At 39.0% G+C, this 10,190-nt stretch overlaps 1 protein-coding gene across 1 annotated transcript in view; it reads left to right on the top strand.

Moving 5' to 3' along the window:
- The first annotated feature begins 366 nt into the window (after positions 1–366).
- The window catches only part of ELP1 (elongator acetyltransferase complex subunit 1), a 1,639,125-nt gene continuing 1,629,301 nt past the window's right edge, over positions 367–10,190 (top strand). The window contains exon 1 of the mRNA XM_044060975.1: positions 367–536. The gene's annotated coding sequence lies outside the window, so the exon portion shown is untranslated. The remainder of the gene's footprint in view (positions 537–10,190) is intronic.

The raw sequence follows: 10,190 nt of genomic DNA, 5'->3' as shown, positions 1-10,190 counted from the left end.
TGCAGACCTAGGACTACCCAAGAAATATCTGAGCCCACAAGGCCCATCTTAAAATGTAATAACCACTGCTTCATAGAGCTTCTTACTACTGACATGCCATCAGGGACACGTTTTAATTACTAAAATAAAAGACTTGGAGTTATTGCTGACTGACAGTAAACCATGGTGGTTGACCACAGATTCAAATCGATCAATATGGTGAGACAAAATAAGGCATCATAAACGGAATTCTACACAGTTGAAAGAGAGCCAGTAAAATAAAAAAAATACTTTGGGTTGCAAATAATTTTGGGAGAGTGAACGACTTCTCTCTGGCTACCTCATCGCGTCATTGCTTTCGTCGACGATGTGTCTGGGGTTAAAGTTAAACTACTTCCGCAACATGAAACAACGTGGGAAGTTTGTCATATTTAGCTGGTGATCTCAGTTTAGAAATGGATCTAGAATAGTTCACATGTAGTACAGTAGTAGTCAGCACAAGAATCTCATTTATCATCAAGAAGACGTTACTACATTCAGCTGTTGCACTTTAATAGGTACGATTAATATGATTTTTTTGTCTGAGAGATTTATTTTAACAGAGTAATTAAGTTGCCCAATTTATTCTGTTAGTTCATTAGCTAACGGAATGCAACGCATTGAGGTGAGGATGAGAACGTAACACAAAGGTGTATAGTCATTTTTCTTGATTGCAGTTTGTAGAACTGTTGATTATATGTTGACAGTGTTTCTGATTCTCTTATGCTGTCAACCTGTTAATTTAAGAATCCGGAACAGTGTGAAAGAATAACAGTGGGGGCAAATAATTGTACTATTCAGCTAGAACACTAATAGGAACCGCCGTATTTTTTGAAGAGTAAGAAGTCTGTAATTGTAGTGATACTGTAATCATCACTGTTGTGTCACAAAGTCAAAACTTTTAAGGGGTGTAGAGCAAAAGTCTGATGTAAAATCGGGGCTGATGAATTATGCCGTTTTTCATTTTTATACTTTTTAACAAGAAATATTTTTATTGAATTATCATTTATGATGTAGATAATCATAGTTATATAAAGAAAACAAACCATATTGCCATATTTTCAGTTGCAAACATTACGCATCACTTATAATCTATACAGTAATTGTCAGTCGAACGATACATAACGTAGTTTATTTAATTCCTGCTTTCCCTTAAACCTCATTCCTCTTCCAAAATATTATTCTGCGTGTATTGTCCTCACAATTTCCATTTTTCTGTGTAATTTGTGCTTACCCTTTTTCTAAATATCCCACTTACAGTTCTTTAATGTCTGTTACTGTATTAACTACTTCTAGTATGGTTAGTTTAGACTTTGATTTTAATTTTCGAGTAACTGCATTTTTGGCAGCCACAAGAATTAAACTCAGTAAGGCCTTAATATGTTTAAGCAATTCCGATTCTATATCACAGCTCAAAAAACATTTCCTTACTTGCACCAATTTGCTCACTTAGTATTTCTGACAGAGTAATATGCAGGGAATTTTTAAAGTATGCCAACTTTTTAGACTCCCCAAAAATATGTTCCAAAGTATCTCTTTCTTCCCCATCACACCTCCAACATTTAGCTGAGGAAAAGTTTTTTGCAGTCTGCTTGGGGTATAAAAATACCTCTGCAAAAACTTCCAAGCAAAGATCCTAAATATTCTAGTTTTTACTGCATTTTTGGGAGTGATACGTACAGTATATCTTGCCATTATTTCTTTGTGAATTACTTATCCATTTTCTCTTCCAAGTCCTTTCTAACCTCCTCTGATTGATTCCTGTAGTAACTATAACATATTTTATATGCCCTACTACTTATCCGTTTAACCAGTCTCTCCCCCTCAGAGGGTTAAAAAAAAATATCACTTCAATCAATAAAGTTCTTACGAGAGGACATGGTCAAACCTTGTACTTTCTGGATAGGAAGCAAACACCTTAACCATTGCACCAATTGGTCTTTCACATCAGCATCTGTTCTAGATTCTACTAAAATCACTACCAATACTGGTGTTTTGCTTAGAACCCCCCTATTTCTTTTTGTTTGCATATAGGGAGGGTAGTCTTTAGCCTGCTGTCCAAATTAATTCTTAGCTTCTTCTCATTCTGTTACCTTTCCCTCTGTAATTATTTGCTCCCAAGCCGTGGTTCCTTTGCCAGTTTTCTCCAGTAAATTCCAGCCCCCTCTTGCCTATTGTCTGCATCCCTAATTGCAGTCATCCCTATTGGAAGAATCTTCTTTCTCCATTTTGATGTTTGCTTAGTTCTTACAATATTTTCTGCTGTTTTATGAATGTAATATTCTGTATGACTGTTACTGTCTTTAAGGATCTGCACCCTAAATCCCAGTTATTCCTTGTATCTTGAGCGTCCCACATGTTTCATCACCCCTTTCCACTTGGAATTATAGCTTTCTATGTGTGCTGTATATAGGAGCCTTAACTGTGTAGCTCAGAAATACCCCTTCAAATCAGGCGATCCCAAACCACCTTGTTAAGTTGGAAGGATCAGCTTATCCCACTTGACTGTTGCCATCTTCCTCTCCCAGATAAAATCTTTCAACTCTTTATTAATTGCTATCCACAACTTCTCCTCTGGTTGATAAAAATACACCAAACCTGTGTATAAAAGTAAAGTGACTAAAAGCATTTTCACTGCTTGTATCTTGCTAGCCACATCCATAAAACAGAGCTTCCAAATTCTCAGTTTTTGTATTATCTTTTGTTTAGTCTATTTCCATGTATCCTTGGCTGCCATAACAGAATTCTTTTCAATCCATACTCCTAAGTACTTCATTTTATAATTTCCCCATAAATGTGGGTATTTCTGGACCAATTTGTGTGTGGGTACATGGTTTATAGCAATTGCCTTTGTTTTATCTTTATTAATTTTTGTCCCGAAAAGACTTGAAACTGCCTCCGAATGTTCCACAACACTGAAATGTCCTTTCCTGGTTTTATCCGGTATAAAATTATATTATCTGCAAATAAAGCCAACTTTTCTTGATTACCATATCAGTTATATTCATGAATTGCTGAGTTCCTTATTTTCTTTGTCAGTGGTTCTAAATAGAATGCAAATAAATGGGAAAGGGGAAAGAGGACACCCCTACCTGGTTTTTGCTCAAACAGAACTTATCAGCGAGGGACCCCCCCGAAACTTTAATATTCACCTGCTATCCCTTCTATATCACCGTTTTCATTTTCAGACACATTGAACTGTTATTGCAGGATGTAAAGAAAGTTTAATGGTCATTACTGTGAGCTAGCAGAGTTTGCATTACTCTGTTTCTGAAGAGTGGAAAAAAAAACATATCTGTAAGATTTGGAATGATCTATATTTGGTGACTATAACCCCCTGTTTTGTTACAATACAAACAAAAAAAAGTAATCCATCTTCCAGGTGTGGAAATAGAACCCATAGCCTTCTGCACCAGTGGAGAGTATATTACCTGTCAAACTACTTAGACTACTGCAATAATCAGGAGCAAAAAAATGGGGCAACTAAACCAGTTGCATGGCTGTCACAGTACAAAGCAGAGCAGCAAGAGCATGCAGAGTGTACCTATGCATTGATAGCACTCTTCCTAACTAAAATGCCTTGATGATTGAAGGCCAGGTTGTGTATAATCCACGTAACTTTGCAGGCATGTGGTAATTTGTACCAGTAAGCACAGCAAAGCACAGTGCTGTTGTGAATTGAAATATATGAATGTTACAAAAGAGGTGGCCAAAATCACACATCCACCATTATTGCTATTGCGGGGAGGTAAGCAAGCAAATAGAAATGCAGAAAGGGAACAAATAGGACAGTGGTAGGCAGAAGATTTGAAGGTAGAGTACTTTTGCAGGGTAGACCTTATTTTACTGTATGAAGAGAAAAGGGCTGAGGGTTAGGGTATGCAGGGGAAGACTGGGTATGGAAAGGGGAAGTTGGGTGGATTACAGGTGCCGACAAATGTATACTGTTATAGACAAATGGGTGGTTTAGCACACACAAGTATGGGGTGGTAGTGGGTGGACATATGGTGATGAGAGAGAGTTGGACCACATAGAAGGTATAAGGTAAAATGCACTATGAAGAGGGGGTTGCACCATTTAGGGGATAAAGTAGGTCACAGGCCATGGAGTGTGTCAGGATGGCTTGGAGGGCTAGACCATGCACAAGGCATTAAATAGGATACAGTAGGAAGGGGGAGTTGCACCACTTAGAGGATATGGTGGTGTGCTGGCCAGGGGGGGGGGTGTCACTGTGGCTAGTGGGATACTTACACAGACTCCTTACCAGCTAATGATGATCTGAGGCATTGCCAGATGGTGCCTTTCAATGAATGTCTCCGTATTTGAGGCTTGTCACTCCAGTTAATCTGCAGTTTGATGCCGGACTGCCTCTGTCTGTCTAAGATGTTGACCATCCTGATGCTTGACAACATATTGCTGCAGCAGTGGTTGGTCACCAGATGGTGGACCATCAGGACCCACCAGAGGATGGTACTTCAGCCCTCTCATCAGACCGTCCATAAGCTGTAACAAAGGGAGATTCCTTGGCTTGCTGATCTTCCTGTTCTTCATGTATTTCTTGTCATGGGTACATCAAGTGTGCAGTGGGTTGCCACTAAGAGAAGGTATGGTTACATAAGAAAGAATTGACTGCATATGGCACGCTATCTTGCATGTCACAAATATGCAGTCTTTTGTAGCATAACATAAGGTTTTCTTTGTGTTATTTTCTATGTTATGCATTCACAAGTTGAAGCTGTGATGGGCTACGTGAAGAAATGGCTAAAACTTAACAAGGTGCATGCAGGTACCCTCTACAGAGTCTATCCGTGATACTCTGATACCTAGAAATATATCACAAATATAGAACATGGTATCACCACTGTCCTTCACAACTGGGTGGGGAAAAAAAACATTCATACGACCTTTTGTGCAAGAGGAATCCTGCTACTTCTTCCAGCTTCAGAAGGGCTCCAGCTGCAGCTGAGACTCAAGAATTGGAGTTGCACACTGCTTCCTTGGTGGGCATACTCACCCTTAGCAAATGGCGCAGTGGTAACTGAAGTACTTGGCTACATACCGTGGATATAAAAGTTTACATATCCCTTTTAAAATGCCAGGTTTTTGTGATATAAAAACATGAGACCACAATAAATCATTTCAAAACTTTTCCCACCTTTAGTGTGACCTATAACCTGTACAATTCAATTGAAAAGCCAACAAATCTGTTAGGGGGAAAAATATAAAAAAATAAAAAAAGTGTAATAAGCTGGTTGCATAAGTGTCCACATCCTTAAACTAACACTTTGCTGAAGCACCTTTTGATTTAATTACAGCATTCAGTCATCTTGGGTACACACCTGCCATCAATTAAAGAGACTCTGATTAACCCCAAATAAAGTTCAGCTGTCCTAGTAGGATTTTCCTGACATATACTCAGTTGTCTGCTACAGCAAAAGCCATGGTTCGCAGAGAGCTTACAAAGCATCAAAGGGATCTCATTGTTGACAGGTATCAGTCAGGAGAAGGGTACAAAAAAATTTCCACAGCAGTGGATATATCATTGAGCACCATGAAGACAGTCATCAAAAAGTGGAGAAAATGTGAGACAACAGTGACATTCTAAAGAACTGGAAGTCCCTCCAAAACTGATGAAAAGACAAGACGAAAACTGGTCAGGGAGGCTGCCAAGAGACCTACAGCAAACACTGAAGGAGCTGCAGGAATTTCTGGCAAGTACTGGTTGTGTACTACATGTGACAGTAGTATTCTCCATACATCTGGGCTATGGGGTAGAGTTGCAAGATGGAAGCCTTTTCTTACACAGAAAAACATTCAGGCCAGGCTAAAATTTGCAAAACAATACACTGTCTCCCAAAAGCATGTGGGAAAATATGTTATGGTTTGATGAGACCAAGGATGAACTGTTTGGCCACAATTCCAAAAGGTGCGTTTGGTGCAAAAACAGCACTTTGCATCCCCGCAGTGAAGCGTGGTGGTGGCAGTATCATACTTTGGGGTTGCTGCTTTTCAGCTGGAACGGAACTGGGGCTTTAGTCAAGGTGGAGGGAATTATGAACAGTTCCAAGTACCAGTCACTTTTGGCCCAAAACCTTCAGGCGTCTGCTAGAAAGCTGAAGATTAAGAGAAATTTCACCTTTCAACACCACAATTATCCCATGCATACATCCATATCAACAAAATAATAGCTTCACCAGAAGAAATTAAAGTTTTGGAATGGCCCAGCCAGAGCCCAGACCTAAATCAAATAGAAAATCTGTGGGGTGACCTAAAGAGGGCTGTGCACAAGAGATGCCCTTGCAATCTGACTGATTTGGAGCGCTTTTGCAAGGAAGAGTGGGCAAATATTGCCAAGTCAGGATGTGCCATGCTGATAAACTCCTACTCAAGATGACTGAATGCTGTAATTAAATCAAAAGGTGCTTCAGCAAAGAATTAGTTTAACAGTGTGCACACTTATGCAGCCAGCTTATTGTATATTTTTTATTTTTTATATTTTTCCCCTAACAGATTTGTTTTCAATTCAATTGTACAGGTTATAGGTCACATTAAAGATGGCAAAAGTTTTGAAATGATTTATTGTGGACTCATTTATTTGTATCACAAAAACTTGGCATTTTAACAGGGGTGTGTAAACCTTTTGTACCCACTGCACATAGTGTGTATACGTTGGAATGTGTTGTACACACTGTGCCAGCATATGCCAACAAGATGACCCTGTGCGAAATCACCACACTGGAAACAGATATACAAGTCAGAATGTGTGGCTCATTAAAAAAAAAAAAACAGGTTGCTGCACTCACACACTAGTAATGATCCTTTGTGCATTACAAAGCACATGGCAGTTCAGGGAGTCATAGCCTTTCCTATTGATCTTTCTCTTGGAGTCTGGGCCACGCGGAGCCTTCTTTATTGCATGAGTGTAGCCTGTGGCATCTAGTGCCTCAGGGAAGTGGACATAATCTGCAATATTGTAGGATCATGTGTAATGCTGTTTGTGTCTTCTTTGATTCTTGGGAGTTTTGTGCACTCATTAACATGTAACAGATTAGATTAGTATCTGTGAACTTGCTTCAGTCTGAAGCAGAAGGCTGAGAAATATGCAGTGTGTTCCCAGTTGGTAGCTAAAAGGGCCGTGTGGGATGTTAAGAGGTACAGATAACCATGGTAGCCACAAAAAAAACATGCATTGCATGATGTTCAGTATGTGGATGAAATGCATGAACCACTCTTTGTATATTATCAAGTCTACTCTATAGTGATTCAATATCTAATCATCAGTGAAGGTGTGATAGATCAGGCACTGTCAGCAATGTTTAAGAGCCCTAGGTCTGTGAGGCACATAACCTAGTCAGCACAGCCCATATTTAGAGCAACAGAAATATTGTGCAGTTAAACACAAACTTCTGTGAATGCATATGTATATGCTAAATGCTGTTCTGCTGTGTTCTGTTGTGCTTTCTCCTTGTATCTCAATGCAGCCATACTGCACAGCATTTGCATTGATTTTTTTACGTTGGCTCATTTACGTGCCATTATGCAGTTATTTCTTTGCTGTGTATTATTTACATCTTGAAAATTTTTGAAATGTTTTGTGTATAAATTCTTAGATGGAGATGGTTTTTATGTTGGCATTTTGTTGGACTGCAGCAGTGGTTAGAACATTTGATGCTTAACATGGTGATTTATGATATCTTGTAGGTGAACCCATAAAATTGGCAATGAAAACTGACGATTTATTACTGACTGTAAAGACTTACTGAATCACTAACAGTGTGTAGAGTCAGAAGTGCTCTTCCATCCCAGGCATTTCTTCTGCCATCAATCTGAGTAAAAAAAAGTGTTAAAAGGGTCCTTCTAGTATTAAAAAGAACCAAATGCTGAATACGTATTTTTCATTACATGCTGTGCTCAGATTATGCTGTAAAAAGATGAGCTTGTTGTTTGCTTCTCTGAAATGCATAGCAACTTTTGTAGTGCATAGAGTGCCATGATTACACGTCTCCCTTTCTCCATCTCTGTCTCAGTAACCAGTAGTACATGGATCACATAAAGCTCCATGCGTTATAAAGAATTATGACCATGTTTCCAATAGTAGCCTTTAATTATGTGTTCTTGATGTGGGTGCCCGAGATTTACCTCCTGGGCTTTGCTTTCAAGGTGAATTGCTTGGCAGCTGTGTCTCAAACATATAATAATGGGTGTACAACCCGATCATAATCCTCTGTTTTGTACTTTTTGAAGAGGTAATGTTCTAGTCTTGTATTAGAACACACAAGGCAACCACCACATAACAGTGTCATCAAGTTTTAAAAAACTGCAATATAATTTGTGCTACCAAAAAAATGTGGCAAAGTAAAGTGTATGTCTGGTTGAACAGAGATACCCTTCACTTCTGGCCTCTCTCTGTATGGCATTGCTGTGTCATATCTTCCAAATAAAAACTGTAAAGCGCTTTGTGCTTCTAGACTTTTTGTATTACATAGGGGCAGCTAAAGCTCTGTGTACTACAAAGAAGTAGGTTTGTGTTTCTTTAGTCGTAACCCATCAGTTAACTGTTTTTCAAAATGAATGTCAAAATACCAAAATGGCTGCAGTCTGAAAAGCAGGTTGATTAGAGCTTTCCCAGTGTGAAAAATAAAAGGTGACATAAAAAAAAAAAAAGATAGTAAAAGATAACCGTATTGGTAAATATCCAATTACTATTTAGTCATTGCATTGCCTGAATGTGAGCAAAGAAGAAATCTAAAGAAATTACGGGAAAAATCAAGTAAATGGGCAAGTGCCTTGCAATTGTTCAGCAAAAAGCTGTTTGGGTTGGGTTACAGCTTTGGATACATGAGATGGCTTCCAGTAATTTAGAGGAAAAATAAATCAAATTCATTCAGAGGTGTTTATGATTCTCCCAGTATCTCAGTCAAATGGCGAAAGGCTGGAAAGAACAGAAGAAGCTTTAAGTAGCTATTCAGATGAGCTGATAACACATAAATCAGAGGCTGAAATTAAGTAAACACTGCCTAAATGATGCTTATCAAGAAGAATGCTGTCAAAAAAATAGAGGTAGAAGACAAATAAAAACAGAGATTTTCTGCTGTACCAGAGAAACTGAAAGGAATAAATTGCATTAATTTTATAAAAGTACACATAAGTAAGTGGGCTGGCATCCCACAACAGGAGTTGTTAATTGTTTAGCTCCAAATCTATCCATGAGAAAGAAGCCAATATGTATGTTGTGTCTTTCGGCTTTTCCCGGTTAGGGGTCGCCACAGCGGAACTCCGGTCCGCTAATGATTGGCAGTAGATTTTTATGTGCAGAGTTGCCGGCCCTGATGCACAACCTTCAACGAAGGTACGCCCATTCATGCATGTCTCCACACAGAAGATGCTCTAGCTGAGAATCGAACAGGACAACGTCTTACTGTGAAGCGACATACTGGGAAAAAAATGCAGTCATACCAGCAAAGAGCTGCTCATGACAAAACTGAGAGAAGATATTCAAAATTGGGGACAGCAGAGTGTTTTGTGTAAGCTGTTATTCTCTGTGCACCAAGCAGAAGAGAATGAAGTTTTTTTCCCTTCCAATTAAGGTATGTGGTAAGGCAGGTGTGAGTTATAGTAACTTGAATCTATCTTTAGACTAAAACATATTTGGATGCAGGTCAGGCTAAAGAAGGAATACATTTTATTTATCCTTTGTTGACTATGTTAGTCCCACCAGGCTAGTGGCCACTTTTAGGGGAAACCCGAGGTCGTATTTGTAATACTGGGAGAAATTTGGCCAGGGCTTTGGGGGAACCCCCCCCCCTTCCCTTTTCAGTAGGTGCCATAGGATCACCAATTCAAGCAAATGGGACCTTTTGTTTAAGGTCTCAATCAAAGCACTGCACACTCAGGAATGCAGCACCCTCTAATACTGCACTGCAGTTTCAGCAGTTTGGAAATTAAACCAGATCACGTACATACAATAAAGTATCAGTTATTTACTATTGTTATAAACTGTATTAAATTGTGTGGATCTTTGACTAGCAGTTCAGCGAATACATCTTCCAGCCTGACATTAGTGCTCTTTCAGGTTGCTGAGTGCTGTGCCTTGTTCCTTGTTCCTTTAACTCTTCATGTAACCCTCTTTCTAAGTCATGTGTGTCTACTGAGCATTACAAGCTTAGATTAGG

Source organism: Protopterus annectens, chromosome 2.part0 (assembly GCF_019279795.1).
Source record: "Protopterus annectens isolate FY-2018-M chromosome 2.part0, PAN1.0, whole genome shotgun sequence".
In the NCBI taxonomy this organism is placed as follows: Eukaryota; Metazoa; Chordata; order Ceratodontiformes; family Protopteridae; genus Protopterus; species Protopterus annectens.
This window is presented reverse-complemented; position numbering and strand designations above follow the sequence as displayed.